Here is a 14,185-nt window from a genome sequence, read left to right as displayed (position 1 = left end):
CACTTGAAGGCAGGGAGTGTAGACAAGGTCTTAGACAATAAGCTTTTAGGGCAGGACCATTTCTTTGTTTTGTGTTTGTATATTGCCTAGCACAACGGCGTCCTGATGCATGAGTAGGTATCCTAGGTGCTGCTGCAACAATAATAAATAAATAATAATAGTAATAATAATAATAATGAATCTTAGGTCCAAACCTTCTGAGTCTCATAGTGACAGTGCCCTGATCGCCCTCACAGAACTCTCCAACATTCTTCTACTAACACATTTCTAAAACCAGTTCAGCTGTCAAAACTCCCCTCCGGCCCAATGTGGCTTTGCGGGTATCAGTGTCTGCCTGGGGCCCAGCATATCTCATTTCACACAAAGACCCCACAAAACCTAGGGCTGTCTCTGTTTCCCTCTAATTCCTGAAGAACCTTGAAGTGTCTGAAGGATGGTTGAGTTCCATATGAACTATACAGAATCTAAGTATTTGGGGAAAAGGCAATCTCCAATAATAAACAACACAGAAACTCTAACAACGAGGAGTCCTTGTGGCACCTTAGAGACTAACAAATGTATTTGGGTATAAGCTTTCGTGGGCTAGAACCAAACTCTAACATACTTTTTAAAGTTAAAGCTTCAGTCCCCTTATAATTTAACGTTTGAGATGCTACTCTAGTCCTCTGGAAGCCTTTTCTCTCTCCACTGGCAATGATGGTCTGCCTTCCAAGACATTTGAATAATGTCTCTGTTCCTCTTGTAACATCTTCCTTGCCTGCTCCTCATGCATAATAAAGCTAATAATCTTGCAGCTTTCCGTGACATTTTTCTTCCCTTAAGTGAATGCCTAGTTTTATGCAGGGCTGTTTTTTCAGTGCCTTGTCTTCTGCATGTGTATTTTTATGAAATGGTGTACCTACGCACACACTAGAGTCTGTTTATTATTTTCTATTATGAGTTGCTTGTGTTCCACTTAATAGTATACAGGTGAAACAGATTAAGTGATTATTTATATTATGCAAATTGCAGCAATGCTTAAAGGGCCCAATCAAGATTAGGGCACCACTGTATTATGTACTGTATAAATGCATATGAAGGCATGATCCACGTCCTGAAGGCCTTACACTATTATAGTCAACCAGGGGCCTTTTGTACGTGAAATGAACTTGATCCCCAGTAAATTATATGTTACAAAGTGTTATGTGCAGCAGTGTAGCAGAACTGTATGTTTTATATGACACCCTCAGCATGGATTTCCACAGCTCCTTTCCTCAGAGATTAACTCAGCTTCACAACACTCCCATAATGTAGGCAAACACTCTCCCCATTTTTCAGATGGGGTAACTGGGGCACAGAGAGGTTGAGTGAGTGAGTGGTAGAGCTGGGAATGGAACCAAGAACTCAATTCCTAGTTCTGTGCTCTAGTCACTAGACAACAATGCTTCCTACCTCAGGTAATAAATTAATGTTCCTTATGTTTGTAAGCTATCTTTAAATACCTTCTTAGTAATCACTAACTCCTAGAAGTAGCTTTTGTCTCATGTAAAGAGATTTGTTAAAGAGTCTCACTGTTTCTAGAGTTTCTCCATAATCCAAATCCCCACATATCAATGTCAATGCAAGTGCGTTTTATATGAATAGTATTAACAGTTTTGACTTAACTTTAGTGGAGTTACACCAGGGTTGAATTTGGCTTAGGGACTTCAACTTATTACAAAGATTATCCCTGTTAACCTGACCACTGTTTAGAATTCAGGCGATGAGACAATGGTCCACAAATCATCTATCTCAGGGCCACGTATGTTTTTTAGCATTCCTCCCATTGTTATGAGTAGCTGTAAAACCCTTTCTAGATAAAAACCAAGAGGTGCCATTTACACCCACTGAGAATCTGGTCCTTTTAAAAAATAAATCATGAAACAATGTTGCGTGCTATGTTCTCAAAACCAGAGTCAGAGTTACATGCCATTAAACATAAGAAACATCTTATAAAAAGGTCTTAGAAAAAGTGACAAAAACACAGACATGTTCAGAACTGCTAACGTGATTACAGCAAGTGCTGTAATAGTCATTGCTTTTCTTTGGAACTGATGTTAACAAGTAAAACATTTTACTTGTCTTTGTTTACTGGGGTAATGTAAATACTGCATGAACTGCATTTCCTTGCCATCTAAGCATTGTGTACATGACGGCAGCTTGTTCTAACAGTGTTTATAATTTCAAAAGAGTTGAAAAGCTCAGTGGTTGAGTGGGAGAGTTTGGGGTCTTATTTACATGCGAAATGTGCTGTTCCTTATATAGCTGAAAAAACCACCAGTACTTCAGACCTAATTCTTCCTGAGATCTGCAGTGCAGATCACTAGTATGTGCCTTAAACACAATGGGTAGCATTTTTAAAAGCACCTTGATGACTTGGGAGTCTATCTTTTTAAAAGTGACATAGGCATTTAGGGCTGGATTCACAAGGGTGATTTAGGAATCTAACTGCTATCTTAGGCACCTAGCTCCAACATTTAGTTGCCAACTTGCCACCAGCACTCACACAACCCCTGCAGCCATCTAAAGTTCCTAGGCATGTACGTTCCGCTATTAAGGTCCACAAGCCACTTAAATGTCTGCTGCCGGGCATGCTGATAGCATCAGGAGAGAGGCCCAGCAGCCACTAAATTTCAAAGAAAATAGCTTGATTGGTCTAAAAAAGCCATCCAATCATGCGGGGTGGGGTTTGCATCCCGGCACCATCGCACTCGTCATGGGGGGCAAGGTCTGGTCCAAGGAAAGGGAAAAAAAAGCACCAAGATAAGCAAAAAGCTTGAGGTAGGTACAAGTAGGTAAAAATCCCACTCCATCTTTAAAAGATAGCCCAAACCTTGCTTACAACCAGCTACTTGGTAGCCAGGCCAAACCTGCCACCCCAGGCCTATGAGGACAGGGCAGCAGATTGTCTAGAGCAGCCTCGGGTTTTGAGCACACCTAGAACAGCTGGAGAAGGACCTCCCTGTTATAACCATTAATGCAGTGCTTAGAGAACTCACCCAGGATGTGGGAGACAGGTTCAGTTCCCCCTTATGCCTGATATGGAGTAGGGAGTTGAACTTGAGTCACTCACCACCCAGGAGGGCAGCCTAACCACTGGGATATATAGTCATTCTAATTCTTTCACTGGCCCAAATTTAATAAGCTTTGGATCAGGCCCCTAGAGAACATCTAAAGAACAATACAAAATAAACTGACCAATATAAAAAATAAACAGACATATCCTCCAAATTAAGCCATAAATATAACAAACATGCCATGGCAGCAAGCAAACAGCTGAGCACAGAGATGGGCTTTGCAATATGCTTGGCGGAGGTGATACCAGACACCTCTGTGTTCTTGGGGAACCAGGGTGCAGTATCCAGCCTGACTCATGAAAGACTCTCTCCCACCCCCCAGCCTCTGCTTAAACCAAAACCCATCAGAGGAAAAAACTTGCAGAGAGCAGTGAAGGGTGTTGGGAGACACACCTAGACCCCTCATGACAAGGGTGACAAGATTAAGACATCTCCATCAGCATACAGAATGGAGAGCGGAGACAACTCCTCTAGCCTCATCTGCATGAAAGATGGGACAGGAAGACATCTCAATTTGCATACAGAATGGAGAACCAAGAACCACACTGAATTCTGGGTCCAGAAAAAGCAGGGAAGCACTGCATCATGGGAATCTCTGCTCCAGATGCTAATGAACCTATGTCTGCACACACCCAGCTCAGCAATTATCAGACCAATTCTAGTAATGAATCCTTAATTGATATCCAAATACTGAAGCAGCCTAGTTGCATTGTGAGCTCCCTGGAAGAAAACACCACCCATAGCCAAGAGTGATCAGCTCCTTTTGTCTAGTCTAAAGAAAACCCTTGAGTTATCAGCCTTACCTATAAACAAATCTATTGTTCTCCCTTGAACAATTGTATTTTCTCTACAAAAATCCCTACTCACCCTCCAGTCAGGGTTCTGATGCTTAGATCCAAACTCTGCATCAGTTCCACTAGGACTCCATACTCTCCTGACTGATCGTGCTGGGAACTCTGCCTGCCTCCTGCCCTCAGGACCCTCAGCTGCAGGGGCGGCTCTAGAAAATTGGCTGCCCCCAGCGCGCGCGGCGCGCGCCCCCGCCCCTCCCCCCCCCGCGGCCGATCCCCGCCCCCTCCTCGGGTTGGTTGCAGCCTCCCGCGTGCGGCAGGTCCACCGGGCAGGAGCCCGGACCGACGCTGACGGGCGGGCCGGTGGGTGCCGCCGCGGGCCCGCTTGAGCTGCGCCAGGGCCAGCAGGCCGAGCAGCCGCGCGCGGGCACCACCGCGGCCCGGCGCCGCTGTCTCATGCAGCGGCTCCCCCTCGGCTCCAGTCCCCTCCAGACCTCACGACTGCGGAAGGTCCGCCAGAGCCGCCCCGCCCCCCCCCAAGGGGCCGCCAGCCGCTGCTGGGCGCTTGGCTGTGCCTAGCCGCCCCTGCTCAGCTACCAGCATCATCTGGGAACCCCGACCAGTTCAAGCTTCAGGGAGTGGTGAGATCCCCTTCTCTCTCTTTCTCGCTCTCTCTTTTCAATTTTCCTTTCTACCTTAGGTATTAACCTTTAATAATGTATGTTATGTTGGTTTAGCCCTCCTTGTGTAGTTATCACCAGTATTCAATAAATAACTTGTATGTTTAAGCTGGTTGCTTCTCTCTCTCTTGCTGAACCTTACTCTTTTGTGTTTTTAGCTTCCCCCATTTACTCTGCAGCAACGCTTCTTTTACCTAAGCTAAAGATCCCTGCAGTGCCCAAAAATACTGTGGGGTTTGCTCAACAAGTAGGTTACTGCCAGTACAATTGTGTTGTGAAGGTGGGAATAGGGACGTGCTGAATCTGGGACACATCAGGGTAACAGCTTGAAAGTGCTGCTTGACCCAGTCCATGGAGCCCAGGGGCATATAAGGAGAGTCAGCTTAAAAGTGCTGCTTCATCCAGCCCAGTGAGTCCAGGGACATATAAGGGGTCAGCTTGACAGTGCTGATTGACCCGGTCCGCTCAGACTTGCTCTGTTAATGTATGTGTGGGTGGGTGGGTGTTCATCCGGTTCTTGGGCTGGAGAAACCCAGCCCTGGGGAACCTAGGTCCTGCAGGGTAGCTCCATTGGGAGGGGACTTGCAGAAGGGAGAAGTAGAGCTCCATATGAACACACAAGGTGACACAAGCAGCACATTGACAGAATTACAGAATCCCCTTCCCCAGAAAAGTAACCCGAATAAATGAGCATACCCCAAAGTAATGGGCAAATCTGGTAACAGAGGGTGGGTGGGAGAGGAGTGAAAATCCCCTTTCATCAATCCCCCTATATCCAAATGTAGGGACTTTTGCCAAGACAGTGAGAGCTTATTTCAACTTAACTGCTCCAATATGTGCATGATGGACAAGTCCAGTTCTGCCTGCAAAAGCTGCACACAGGCTGGAGACACATTGTTAGGATATCTGGGGCCAAAGGAAAATGAAATGATTTCAATATTTTTGTTTAATGGCTGAGCCAGGCCAGTGAAATATATTTCTATATGATCTCGTTATCTCTCTCTTAATCAGGCCAAAGAGGACACGTCCTGCATACAGTTCTGGGCACCACACTTTGGGAAAGATGTGGACAAATTGGAGAAAGTCCAGAGGAGAGCAACAAAAATGATTCAAGGTCTAGAAAACATGATCTATGAGGAAAGATTGAAAAACCTGGGTTTGTTTCATCTGGAGAGGAGAAAAGTGAAGGGGGGACACGATAACAGTTTTCAAGTAAATAAAAGGTTGTTATAAAGAGGAGGATGATAAACTTCTCTCCTTAGGACAAGAAGCAATGGGCTTAAATTGCAGCAAGGGAGATTTAGGTTAGACATAGGGAAAACTTCCAAACTGTAAGGGCAGTTAAGCACTGGAACAAGTTAACTAAGGAGGTTGTAGAATCTCTGTCATTGGAGATTCTTAAGAACAGGTTAGACACCTGTCAGAGATGGTCTAAATAATACTTAGTCCTGCCTCAGTGCAGGGGACTGACTAAATGAACTATCAAGGTCCCTTCCAGTCCTACATTTCTATGATTCTATGATTCTGCTATCTTGCTGGAACACACCAGTTCTGACTTTCCATTTCATATGAGAAGCAAAACAAGAAAATGAAATGCACAAGTGTTGTTGTTTAATTTGGCTAACATAAACAGGGCTGTGCTCTGTAGATTAGTGGATGAAACATTAGCATCAAGGACCACCAAGCAAAGAGCAGCAGCTGGCAAAAAAATCTATTATAAAGCAAATTTCATGTTTACAGAGGAACAGGAAACTGCAAATGGAAGAGCGTAGAAAAGGGAATTCTAACAGGTTATACGTTCTCAGTGCTTCTCTTTCCAGCTGCAGTGAACCTACTAATGTAAAGCAAAGGACCATAGTCCAAACACCAGCAGAAGTAAGACAGCCCCTAAGGAGTCTGTCTCTGGATGATATAATTTTAATATGGTGGATTTAAATGGTGATTAGCTAGTCTATATATATTAGAGAAAGTACTGGAATAGTGGAAAATGAAGTGTAAAGCATCAAGATCTAGCCCTGTGTTTGGTGTTGCATGTCAAAAAAGTAATGAAAAGGCTCAAGTTAAGGAGCTTTAGGGGAAAAGAGAGCCGGATTTATAAAAGGAACAGATGAGTAACCTTGATAAGCATATATAAATAGGATAATAAAGCTCTGATGGTTAGAAAGCAAGAACAAGAAATGAGCCAAGGAGTCCTGGAGACGAAATGTTCTTGACTAGATATGGAAGAGAAATAAACCAAAAAGCAGCTAAACTGCAGCCTATGCTATTTGCAAACATGTAACAAGAGGATGAGAATAGATACAATGACAGCTGCAGCCTAATTGATGGGAGACTTGCCCAACAGGTTGTCAGACTGCTGTGTGGCTTCAGTCCAGGCCACATTGCTGGAGGCACAATGTTAGAAATACTGACAAGCGTTTACTAAAAATAAATAAAAGTTTTCCAGGACAAAGGGAAATATAGCTCCAAGTAACTAGTCACAGTATTGTGTTAGATCTCTAGAAAAGAAGAAAGTGTGCAGCAGAGAGTGTGATAGTTCCCCAAGGCCCACAGAAGAGACATGGGCAGCCTGCTAAGTAATTTTATAATGGTGCCGTTTTGCCACGGGCATTGGCTCTGGGTGTGTTGAGAGCATAACATTGCAGGGGCGAAGAAAATAACTACCAAATTAGCAAAGAGGGTTGATTGACGAGGGGAAAAAGTGAGCTATGATATAGAAATACTCAATGGGCGGAGGAAAAAAATCACAAGTGAGTCTCTCAAGAAAGTAGAACAGAGGAAATGGACTCAGTTTTCCTTGTGATTAACAGGAAATGTGAGAATGATTATCTGGCCACTGTAGATGGGATTTACTGGGAGGTGTAAGAGGGTAGAGGTCAGGGAGGGGTTTGGGCACAGTACTGAGCAAATCAGCATTCCCGAAGAACTACTCACAGCGGAGGGTGATGCTGGATAAAGTTTAGGCTAGTGCTTTTTAATGTTAGCAGAAACATGCTCAGGAGATATACGGGCAGAGGAGGTTTAAGACAGAACCTTTGGACCAAGGCCCTGAGGTCAGCAGCAAGTGCAAGGCAGCCACCTACCTCATTCTGGTGAGCCACCAGGCTCATTTGGGGCCAGCGTAAAAAACTGCAGTGGGAGGAAGGCCACAAGCCATTCAGGAGGGTGTCCTTCCAAGCTAGGAGAAATGCTCTGTCTAAAGGGTCCAAGTTTGGCCCTGGATCTGGACCCTGTTTTCAGGAGAAACCCCCTCAACTTTCTGAGCTAATCTGACATACTAACTAGAGAGTTGTGTCACATACTACATTGTAAGCTCCTTAGGCAGGGGCTGTCATTTTGTTATGCGTGTGCACAGTGGGGCCTTGAACCACGAGTGGGTGCTACCATAATATTTCTCTTATGACCAAGACTTTAAACAAACACTTAATAATAATAATAAATCTAGTGCCTGAATTTAATGCTGACACAACCACCAAGAGAGCAGAGAGGAAATAAGCTCCACTAGTTAACGATAGTCACACTCCATTCATATAACTCTTCAATCCTTGCCATATTTACTTGTGGTTACTATGCATCGTTACTCAGGACAAATCAAACTCACATTAATAAGAAGTTTGGTGTAAATGCTCTGCTGATTAACCATTCCTGATTTTACCCCTAAAATACCTAATTATATAACAAACATGAGAATGAATGTTAGGATTAATGCTGTATTGACTCATTGGGAGTCTCCAAAGAGTTTATGAGGAATCCATCAGCTAAAATATGTTTGCAAGAAATAATCAAGTAATTTCAAATAACGAATAAATTCATAAAAATCAAAGTCTCTGCAAAATGAAAAAGGGTAACATTAATAGAACGAAGAATTAGTTAGGAACAGTTCTCTCCTCTCTATGCAGAAATGACTAAATGAGGTCTTAAGCACCTATCTGAGCCCTGAATCAATCTCTACAGATATTTTTTTCAAAGTAATATATGGGGATCTGGTCCTGGGGCTCCCATTAAAATCAATGGGACAATCAGATGGCTAAAACTCCCTGAAGCACTTTGAAGATGTGCATCTCAGCATTTAGCAGGATGTATGGCTCATCAAGAGAAGTACAAGACAGCGAGTCAGAGCTAGAGGAGTCTGGATGACAGGAGTTCACGGCAGCCAAGAGCGCTGTATTTAACTGAGATACTGTCAGAACTAGGTTTGAGAGCTAGGTTTTCATGGTGGTGGTTTTTAAATCCTCATGTGCAGATCAGAATCTCTCTCTGAAGAATGAATGTGAGGAGAGTTTGCCCCATGATTACTCCATTTATTTTTCAACACAGTTCCCAGTGCCTTTTAGAATTTAAAATAACAAAGCACAAATTCAGCATAAGGGAGACTTATAGCTCATAAAACAAAGGTTACTAACCAGAATTTGAGTCAAATTCTCGAGATTTCTGATTGGCCAGTGCATTTGTGAGGAGTTAGACAGGCAGTTACATTTTAGTCCATATGCAAATGCCATTTTATGTAATCAGGCAAAGAAGAAGCCTTTTGAATAATTGCAATTAGAGGTGAGCCTATATCAAATCTGTGTACCCAAGCAGCCCTAAACTGTGCATGTTTTGAGTGTATTGTATTAAATCTGGGCACTGAACAAACCAGACAAGACTAGGCAGCTCATTTCCATCCCCAGGTCTGGCTCCAAATGACAATTAACCCTATATTTATAATGAGTCCCCAGGTCTGGACTTTGAGGAGTTTAACATTCTGATTCAGGTCTGAATTCTGCAGCTCTGGCCAATTTCTCAATGTACTTTAATGTACTGCAATGAGAGAGTAAGGCCATTATGAGAAACGTACTGGCTTTTTGCTTACATTTCTAAGTCTCTACCATTCGTTCTCTCTCCTCACGCATCCATCCTTGCATCAGAAATTAGAGACCTCTCAACTTTTCACAAACAAAATATTGATTTTTCAAAAAAAAACAACCCACGAATGGGTGACATTTATCAACTTGCTCCTGCTCCCATTAAAGTCAATGGTAAAACTCCAACTGACTTGAAAGGAATCAGGATTGAGCCCTATAATGACCCCCCCCCTTTCTAAGTCAGACATATATTCCGACGCTTTTTTGTGTGACTTCAATAGACATTAAAAAGCATTCACACTTCTTTCAATTCATGACACTCCCCCCTGAACAGAAGCTTCATGCACTTCTGAGGCTCCGGATACCGAATAACTGACCTCTTCCATCAAGCAGTTTTAATCATGAGTTTGCATCTCAGAACTACAGGTCAGGTTTAGATCTCAGCTCAATGTATGAGCACATAGTGGGAGTGAGGAGTTATTTTCTAGGGCATATGAGTCAAATGCTCCATGCTGATAGAGAAAATGGCGTGGTTACAGAATGTAAAGGAATTACTGCTTCTTTACAGCCACCCCACTTCAGCAGAAATCTCTGTCAGAAATACTGTAGAATCACTTTCTGACTGAGCAAATCACTCAGGAAAGATCTTGCTTATTGACAGGGAATGAAAGATGGGAGAGGGAACAATATGGGAATATTAAATGCATGTGTATGTTTTATTATCATTATCAACGTTTTACATTTAAATTTAAAAAGTAGCAGTTAAGCCATTATGCAGGGGAGCAAATTCAGAGGTGGGGAAATCCAAAATTAACAGCATACTATACCTCTTGCACCAGGTTTGAATTTGAACCAAGAAGTCCACATAGCCAAGTAGATCATAAAATACTGTTGCCCCTTTTGCCCCTAGTGGTTAGCCAATGCCTTGCCAGGCATTTCCATTAGGAAGAGAAATTGATGGAGTCGGGTATTTCTTGGGTGCCATCGTGTCAGTTTACAAAGAATGAATATAAAAGACCTATTTCCCTGAACTTAGTAAGAATCAAACACTAGGCAGTTTCCTTTTTCAGAAATCCAAGTCTGCTGCCAGCTAGCACTGTACACCAAAGAAGCTCTGACCCTGTGCTTCCTTCAAGGCCATGCTACCAATGCTTCTCTGGCTTTTTCCTGCTACATCTCTGCTTCTCCACACACAGAGCTATAATCCAATCAATCCCCAGACCCAAAGCCTGCATGGCTCAATGGTTGTCTACACGTGGGGTTGTTCCATAATAGCTATTCTTCTTCGAGTGATTGCTCGTATGCATTCCAGTTAGGTGTGTGCGCGCCACGTGCACGTTCGTCGGAAGATTTTTACCCTAGCAACACTCAGTGGGTCGGCTGGGCGCCCCCTGGAGTGGCGCCGCTATGGCGCAGGATATATACCCCTGCCGACCCATCCGCCCCTCAGTTCCTTCTTACCGCCCGTGTCGGTCATTGGAACAGTGGAGCGCGGCTTAGCTGACCTCCACTTCCCTAGCTACTCGTAGTTTCTCTCGTTAATTATAGTTCAGATTTATATAGTTGTAGTTAACTTTATTCGTTTGTAGTATAGTTAGTGTATTTAATTTACAGGGGTTCGGGGATTATCCCCTTCCCCGCACCCGGTGCCGGGTACGATGTCCGGTCCACAGGGTTTTACAATGCTTGGCCGGCCACAAGCCGATGCCGACAAGAGATCCTCTCCTAAGTGCCTCGAGGAATCTCACCTAACAGATAAGTGCCGCATTTGTGAGGCCTTTAATCCGAGAACAAAGGGGAGCGGGACTTTCGTCTCAAGCAGCTCCTGAGGGAGGCAGCTCTTGCTCCTCCGCTCTTGGCACCGAGCGCTGGTTAGTCTTCAAGGAGCGCTCCCTCTGCACCGGATCGCTGGTACCGCCAAGGCCTCCCGGCACCGGCCGTCGCCGGCACCGACGTCCACTCGGCATGGATCCCTCTCCTGGAGGATGAAGAGGCACAGGACTCCTGCTGCGTCCGAGCCGCCTGCTCTGCAGCCCGAGCGCTTTGCTAAGTCGGATCGCCCGGCACGGATATCTGCCGTGGCACCGACAATATCCGCACCGTTAACTCCGGCCACGCAAGAGCCGTCGAGTCCAGTGCTGGAAAGCTCCCCGGTACGAGCCGTGGTTGAGCTCGCTATTAAGCTGCGTCAGAGCCGCCTGCTCCGCAGCTAAAGCGCTATACTAAGTTGGACCTCCCGGCACCGATACCTGCCGTGGCACCGACAATGTCAGCACCGTCGCCTCTGGCCACACAAGAGCTCTCGAGTCCGGTGCCGGAAAGCTCCCCGGTGCGAGCCGTGGTCGAGCTCACTATTAAGCTGCGTCAGAGCCCTGCTCCGCAGCCTGAGTGCTATACTAAGTCGGACTGCCCGGCTCCGATACCTGCCGTGGCACCAATACCGGCACCGTCGACCCCGGCCACGCAAGAGCTGTCGAGTGCGGTGCCTGAAAGCTCCCCAGCGCAAGCTGTGGTCGAGCTCACTATTCCCTCCACGCCGGAGACAGTTTCCACGGCGAGGGAGCTGATTGCACTGACAGCATCTGCGCTGCCTCAACCCCTGGCACCGCCAGGGCGGCTTATATAGTCGACCGGCAAGCCTGCCTTGATCAGACCACCCTCCATCGGCACTGCAGAGCGGCACTGTTCACAATCGCGGTTCTGCAGATGCTCTCAGTCCCGTCATCGATCGAGGTCCCGACGCCGCTCACAGTCTCGGCACCGTTCTCCATTTCGGTACCAGTAGTACTCGTGGCACCAGTCAGCGTCCTGTTCGCCGGCCCGGTACACTCAGCACCAATCCAGCACCCGGCACGGCTCCAGGCACTGGGACTCCCGTAGCCACTCCCGACATCGAGCCTCACGATCTCGGTCGACCGCCCGGCACCGCTCCGGTGGCAGGTCCCGTTCTCGGTACCGGTATGCCTCCCGGTACCGATCCCCGGTGCCACGTTGAGCGACGTCAGTTAGAGAGGGAGACTCTACCAAGGGCTTTTCAGCTCCTCCAGGGCCATCCAGCCACGCATCAGTGTCGTCCCGTGCGGACACTTCATATGCGCAGTACTCTGTTTTCCGATGTGCCATCCAGAGTCTTCCAAGAGACCTATCAGTGGTCGTTCTGGTCACCTTGGGCGTACTACCACGCCAGAGGCGTACCGGTGATCCCATCTCGCTCTGTTCCGTCGGAGCTCTGGGTGCCAGAGGCGACAATTAGCCGTCCCCCTCCGACCGGTACAGAGCAAGCCCCGGTTCAACCGGGCTCCCAGATACCACCGGATCAGGAGGTCGTCCAGGAGCACGAGCCCCACAGGACCCGCTTGTCCCTGGCCTTTCTTCTTCCTCCTCCCTGGATGAGGCGGGGGCAGGAACATACTCCTCGGGCCCTCCTCTAATCAAAATGCAAGTACATGGTATCCTCCAGGGGGTAGGAGTACCTATATGTACATCTCCCCCCGCCCTGCTCCCTTGTTGCCCAGTCCCTCATTGGGACGGAACACCATGGCCAGCAGGCACCAGCCCCTAAATCCAAGGAGGCTAGGCGAATGGTCTTACTGGGCCGTAAGATGTACTCGGCGGGGGCCCTGCAACTTCGTGTAGCAAACTAGCAAGCCCTGCTTAGCCGCTACTATGGGCGGCGGTGGGCAAATTTACAGAGCCAGTTCTTCAGAACTCCCGTCAAGAGTTCGATGCCCTCCTGGAGCAAAGGAAGAAGCTGGCGAGAGCTTCCCTCCAGGCCTCGTTGGATGCAGCTGACTCCGCTGCCACGACTCTGGCCTCGGGTGTTGCCACGAGGCGCATTTCATGGCTCCAGTTATCGAGCCTTCCCTCGCAGCTGCTGCACACTATACAGGACTTGCCCTTCAATGGCAAAGGCCTGTTCTCTGGGAAAAAACTGGCCCTAGGCTGCAAAGCCTAAAGGGCAGCAGGGTCACTTTGCGCTCTCTCTTGGCATGCACACGCCGGTGCTTCAGCGCCGACCTTTCCGTCCCCAGCCTCACCGCTCTTACCCTGCGCCTAGACAAGGTCAGGACTTTGCCAGCGGGCGTGGCTTACGCGGTCGTAGGCGTCAATCAGGACCCCAAAGGAGCCAAAATTAGGGTCCTTCTAACCACCAATGGGGCAAAAGCCTACCCATCCTCGTTCCTCTTAGGGACCCCTCTCATGAGCGATTCCTCTTGCAAGAGGTGCGGACGCTCCTCTTCATAGGAGCTATAGAGGAGGTACCTAAGGACGAAAGGGGCAAAGGGTTCTACTCCCACTAATTCCTAATCCCCTAGGCGAAGGGAGGTCTCAGACCTATCCTAGACCTGCAGGAACTCAACAAGTTCACGATACAGCTAAGTTCCGCATGGTACCCATGGGGACCGTCATCCCATCCTTGTATCCCGGAGACTGGTATACCGCCCTCGATATGAAGGGCGCGTATTTTCACGTCGCCATTTCTCCTCCACACAGACGGTACCCCCAGTTTGGGGCCTACCGTCGTCATTTCCAGTATACGGCCCTCCCGGTTGGCCTCTATACAGCCCAAGTGTATTCAAAGTGCATGGCGGTAGTCGCCGCCTCTCTTCGCCACCGTCGGATACACGTTCTCCGTATCTAGACGATTGGCTCATTCGAGGGACCACCGGGTCCAAGTTACCAGTCATGTGGTCATCGACATGAACCTATTCCTGTGTCTAGGCCTGATGATCAGTAGAAAAATCCACTCTGATTCCCACACAGGGAATAGATTT

The 14,185-nt window shown here is 47.0% G+C and overlaps 1 long non-coding RNA gene across 1 annotated transcript in view; it reads right to left on the bottom strand.

Annotated features, from left to right (window-relative positions):
* Nucleotides 1–14,185, bottom strand: part of LOC120373376 — a 217,491-nt gene that overhangs the window by 44,842 nt on the left and 158,464 nt on the right. The gene's annotated exons all lie outside the window — the stretch shown is intronic.

Source organism: Mauremys reevesii, linkage group 10 (assembly GCF_016161935.1).
Source record: "Mauremys reevesii isolate NIE-2019 linkage group 10, ASM1616193v1, whole genome shotgun sequence".
Taxonomy (NCBI): domain Eukaryota; kingdom Metazoa; phylum Chordata; order Testudines; family Geoemydidae; genus Mauremys; species Mauremys reevesii.
The sequence above is the reverse complement of the archived record's forward strand: the minus strand, read 5'-3'. Positions and strand labels throughout refer to the sequence as shown.